We start from the raw sequence: 6,000 nt of genomic DNA, 5'->3' as shown, positions 1-6,000 counted from the left end.
GTTGTGTTTTAAGTATTATCCTTCGCTCTCCCATATACATCTTTCTCCTCTCTCAGTTCTGCTTGCCCCCCTTTCTGTATCTTTAATTCTTCGGTGCTTTTCATTTTCTCATTCCCTCCCTCTTCCTTCTCTTCATTCCTTCACAATTTTACATTCAGTAGGTGTTATTCGCCTTAATTTTGGAAATTGTTACTAAATCACTGCCTGTAATAACCATAGTTCACGGTAGAGGGGCAGGGACTGGTACAGGCACATGTTTTTGCTGGAGCTTCTTCAGGATAGGTGAAGTGCTGCTGAACTTCCCGCTCTCCCGCAGTACTCCCACCTGTTTCCAGTGCAGCCTTTTCTGCACTTTGTAAACAGTTTGCAACACTCCGCCATTTCATTGAAAAAACGTTAATTTCTCACTATCGCTGAAGATATTACAGTAACTCTTTAAAGTTATGTAAAGACTTCGGTCTCCCCTAGACCGTGACGGGAACGACCAATATGGTATCCTTTAAGTTATAAACACCGGTGAAGGTATAGGCATGATGTCTCTCTCCACACCCACCACCGCCCGCCTCCCCGGCATCCATTCACTTGGGAGAAACCCTGCTAGGACTTGTGCTGCAGTTACATTGCCTGCAATAAGTGGCAATGATCTGGACGTTCAGGCTCTGGTTGCCATTCACACACTGTCATATCCCCACTCGCCCTGTGCCTGGGAAGCGCGTGCCGCCTGCAGGAATCGGCAGCTCACAGCTGGAGGATGCGCTGATTAACTTGCACTCCGCTGCACGACGCGAAGACTCGGTTTTTCTTGTCCATCCCTTTCCCACTCCGCGCCGACGTAAAGAGGAAAGTAATAAACATTTCAAAGAGAAAAAAAATCTATAAATAAACATACGTCTTTAATTGGATTGTGAAAGGGAAAACTGAAGTGAAGCATGTGTGGAAAATCCCCATTGCCGCAGAGGTTTGCCGATTGTATATTTGGTGAGTGTGTATGGCTATTTTTTTCAACAATGTGCCTAAAATGTGTCAAATGACCTTCATAAACTGTAGCCCTCGGGTAATAATGTGTTTACATTATTAGGCAATGTAATATCTCTTAAGTTTTAGCTTGTGCGACTGGTTGTCCGTTTTTATACGAGTGTGTGTGACTGTTATCTGAAGGACTTCTGTTTATTTTTTCTCTCTCTTTGAGCAAAGCATTCTTACGTTTGTATTGCAACAAAAGCACCGGGTGGGCTTTGCAGTCCACTGCAGCGGGAATTTATGTCAATCCGGGTTCCTCTTCAGCCTGTTGCGGTGCAGATTTTAATCAAACGCGGTCAGTGATGTAATGTTAGTGGGGAATGCGCCTAGGCCAGCTCTGCTGAAGAGCGTCACACAGGGAAACTGGAGAACATGCCAAGGTCTGCTGGAAGCTGCTGACATCTAGCCCCAAACTAAGAGCCAGTGCGTTGTGAAGATTAATCCTGTGGTTAGATCTGCCTGGTTAGAAGGTCGTCGTCTACATGTTAAACTCAAATTCTGTTGGTATGTTTGGAAATGCGGACAATGTTATGTGTGTTTTTGTTTTTTTTACAATATTGCACTATTTGTGCTTTTGCATTTGTGTTGTAAGAAGGAAAATTGCAATGTCCACTGATTTCTGATACGAAGTTAGCTGCAGGATTTGTTGAAGACCAAATTGCTGCACATTTAAAATAATCCAGTTATGTATTCTTTCATACATGTTCACGGTTTGCATGTACAGGCTTAGGTGGTGATCACTGCAATGTGTGGGACATCAAGTTCACTGTTTTGTCTGAATAATTTTACAACACAGTTTACAAACATTTTAGTGTTGGGAACCCCTACAAGTTTTGACACATTCCTGGGATTTCCCTGTACTAACTTCTGAAAGATGGAATTGTCAGCTGCCATCCCATCCTGCAAGAACAATTCAGAAGACCTCTCGTTCTACTGCAGTATTCTAATACATAATGTGATAACAAAGCACCAAGTACCAAAACTAATGACAGGCAGAAATCTGATGACCTCAGGGGTCCCTATGGGATCCCCCTGCAGAACTCTTAGGCCTGTGGAACAAAAACAGAATTACCTGGAAAAACTCAGCAGGTCTGGCAGCATCAGCAGAGGAGAAAAGAGTTGACGTTTCGAGTCCTCATGACCCTTCAACAATCTGTTGAAGGGTCATGAGGACTTGAAATGTCAACTCTTTTCTTCTCCGCCGATGCTGCCAGACCTGCTGAGTTTTTCCAGGTAATTCTGTTTTTGTTTTGGATTTCCAGCATCTGCAGTTTTTTGTTTTTATCTTAGGCCTGTGGACCCAGTTTGATAACCTGTGGTGTGTGTTTGGACGTGTGAAACTCATACAACTGTCTGTCTATGAATTTCCCACATTGGCGTAACCTTGTGTTAAAAGTGCATGTTCTCACTTCTTGCTTATTTTTCTGGTGACACAGTATCATTCTGTGACTGGCTGGTGTTAAATCAGTAGTTTCAATTATGTCTATAGCATGTAGGACCTTTTAATGTGTGATTTACACACAACTCTGAACATACAAAAGCATCTTTTTACTTTGCAATGGCACAGATTTCACTGATAGTTTTTCTGTAAATGTTTTTTGATGTGCACGGTAGATAAATTGAGTTTTAAAAGAAAATGTAAAGTATTCTGTAGGTCTCTTTAAAAATCAATTAGTCATTTGGTAGTATAGAACTTGAGTATTGCTGGAAAAAAGAAACATGCCGAAGTCACTAACAGGAGGCTGCTGTCAAGCCAAAAAGATGTTCTGCCTATCACACAAATGAGTAATGTGGTATATGAATTTCAGTGCCAGTGTGATGCCAGGTATGTAAGCTGTATGTCCCAAAGACAGGTGGATCGTATCAAACAATATGTCCCACCCGCTGTTCGCAACAGGTAGGATACAGACCATAACCAACCAGCCCTTGCTTGCAAAACTCAAAACAGTGTCCAACATTACATGTGATTCTGTGATTGGACAACATTTACTAAATAATCCTTAGTGTGCTAAGCATAACGCTGACAACCAATTTAAGATTGTCATTTGGGCTTGCAGTGTGGTGCATTTGAGTGTCCTGGAAGCTACATATATTAATACACAGGGCCCTGTTCTTTGCAGACAGAAAGAACATGTACACACATTGCACCTGTTTCAGCTCAACAAAATAAGTGACAGCCATTTGCTGACTCTGGTCAAGACATTGCTCTGAGGAATATCAGGGTCGAGCTGCCTGGTTTAACATCCAAACAATGCTTGGCAGTTAATTGTCAGACATTATCACTGGTGCATTCTCCATGGAATTGCCACTTGCCAACCAATCAGCACTCTCTTCACACAGTATAAATTGTTGTTTTCCCCTTATATTAGTATTCTTGCAAAATATCAATGATTGTAGAATTCAAAATTATTTTATTTCTACAATTAGCCAACTGTACAATCAAGTTAATAACTTTTTATAAACAATTCTCATTACTGCAAAATTTGATTCACAAATGTTGTAATCTTCCTTCAAAGCATATTAGTTTCTGGTTTCTGTCCTTGGATAAAATCTGTCCCAAATGTACTAGACCTTGAACCGTACATGCTGAGGTACTTCAATGTAATAGGTGTTTCTGATCTACTAAAATCTGATCTGCCTATAAACTACACACTAGAAAATATATTTAACAAAGTAACTTTTCTGTAGACTAATATAGAAATAAAAACTTTATATTGCTTCTTTCCATTTTTTATAGTTCTGCTGAAGGCTGAACGTTCTCTACCAGGCAAATTGAGCTTACAGTCTCAATACATGTTGTGAATACTGAGATGAAGGAAAGATTATGGAGCAATGGCCAGGACTTTACTGCCCCGCCATGGCGTGTCTCCCCCTCACCCATTCCCCCACCCCCCAGTGGATGCGACTAGCCATTTAAATCTCCACTCAGTTCGGCAGGACCGTAGAATGTTGGCCAATGTTTTTCATGAAACCTATTTGGGTAGTTATTGCACTCTGTCACATTTTGCCAAATCTTAGGCTGTAGTTGGCAAAAACAATTGTTGGGCATTATTTAAACTGGCAAAGCAGTTTTAATGAGATGGGAATGTTTAGGGTGTATACTTAAACAGTCCCATATTATAAATATGGGATATCACGCCCCACTGAACTCTTTGAGATAAGTATCTTTCTTACACTATAAAAAAATCGCAACAATGCATCTCTCTAAATGTGGCCTATTTATTTACCTGACAAATGTGTTTCTGGAGCTTAAGAATGTGTTTGTAGTGACTGGAGAAATTTGAATAAACTACCTGTGCGGTGTGGCTCTAACATTGCCCTCGAAGATTATATTTGAAAGTGTAGCTACATGAAACTTGAAAATTTATGCCTGTTATACTGAGAATGATTATTCTCAGTATTTCTCCTCTGGTGTAACAAGAAGTGGCAACAAGAGACCACAACTTCAGAAGAATTAAAGGAGAGGCTAGCAAAAGATCTTTATAGTGAGGATGATTAAATGTAGATTTCTCTCCCACATAGTATTGCTGAAGAGGAATCTATAAATTCTTTTGAAAGGGAATTGCAAAAGAATATTAAAGAGAAGAGCAAATGAGCAGTTAAGTGAGTTAGATTAGTTGGCTTGTGTAGAGACAAACACCAGCACTGTCTTGATGGCCCAATGGGTGTCTTCTGTCCTGTAAAATTTTATGATTCTATGCTGAAAATCTTTTCCCATGGTTTCTAATTTCAGAAAAATTTCAATGGAAAATCCAAAAGCTTTTTCTTAAATTCTGTAGGATTTTAGTTTTGTTCATTTATTTTAAAATCAATTAGTTAGGACAAGTTTTATATCATGTTGGATATACAAGCTTTGTAGATACTTCAAAAGGAGCAAATATATAGCATTTTGATAAAGGGAAATGCAAGTTTTTGTAAAAAACCTTTTTCCTCTTTTCAAAGCTAACATTACAGTTGTAGATATATTATTAATTAAAGAAAGTATGCAAACCTTACATTTTTTCATCCTTTATGATTTGAATGAAGTGCATTTTTATTTGAATTCATAAAACAGATTTTTAGGCCAGACCGCTTCACTTATGGTTCATCTGAAATTACTTTGCAGAATGACCCTCTGCTTCATCCATTTATATTGTCCTTGTCATTGTTACCTCATTGGCTGTATTTCCAAAAAAACACTTTAACACTTCACTGCAGACAGCTGTCTATGTAACTGATGTATATGCATCTCCTGTAGCTACAGCAATCTGCAGTAGAATATTGAATACAGCATGTTCTATAGAAATGTGATGGCGATTACATCACTGAAGAATTATGGGATGACTCACTGGTGATTCCTGGCAATTGAATTTTATGCCTACATACACCACTTGCAGTGCATCATTCCTGCATCATGTGACTTAGCAGTGCAAGTATGCCCATCCCCCAGAAATTGCTGCCTCAATTACATAGCGTGGTTTGACTTTCAAGCTAATGTATAGGTGTAATGCCAATCATGTTCAGTGAATCACAAAAATATTTCAGTAGTGGCACAGACAGAGAGATACCCATGTAAATTATAATTTAATTCAAATTAATTCTTTCTTCATACAAAATGTCATCAGTGAAACTCCAGCAATGGTGTATATGCTGCAGATCTTTTTTTAAAATTCTGATAGAATACACAGCATATATGATGGAATAATAATTTTAATAGTATTTAGATAATGCGATCAGGCATTAACAATTCTGCTATAAAGTTAGAGGGAAGGTTAGAATTTCAGGTGCATTTAATTAAATTGGACTTGATAAAATTATTGACCATGACCCATAAAATAGTCAGCCAAGCCAATGCTGCTTTAGTGTTAGTATTTCAGTATCAGCTTTGAAGAGACTCTCCTGGTTTGATATAATTTTGTTGTGGCAAAGCTTTCAGGATAATTTTCTAAGCTTGGTTTCATTAAGGCTCTAGTGATATAAGAGTCAAGGAGCTGGATATTA

At 38.8% G+C, this 6,000-nt stretch overlaps 1 protein-coding gene across 1 annotated transcript in view; it reads left to right on the top strand.

The window, feature by feature from the left end:
* The first annotated feature begins 758 nt into the window (after positions 1 to 758).
* dtna (dystrobrevin, alpha) overlaps positions 759 to 6,000 on the top strand; it is a 444,909-nt gene continuing 439,667 nt past the window's right edge. Inside the window, exon 1 of the mRNA XM_041189637.1 lies at positions 759 to 978. The gene's annotated coding sequence lies outside the window, so the exon portion shown is untranslated. The remainder of the gene's footprint in view (positions 979 to 6,000) is intronic.

Source organism: Carcharodon carcharias, chromosome 6 (genome assembly GCF_017639515.1).
Source record: "Carcharodon carcharias isolate sCarCar2 chromosome 6, sCarCar2.pri, whole genome shotgun sequence".
NCBI classification, from domain to species: Eukaryota; Metazoa; Chordata; class Chondrichthyes; order Lamniformes; family Lamnidae; genus Carcharodon; species Carcharodon carcharias.
Note: the sequence above shows the minus strand (reverse complement) of the source record. Positions and strands in the feature narration are given on the sequence as shown.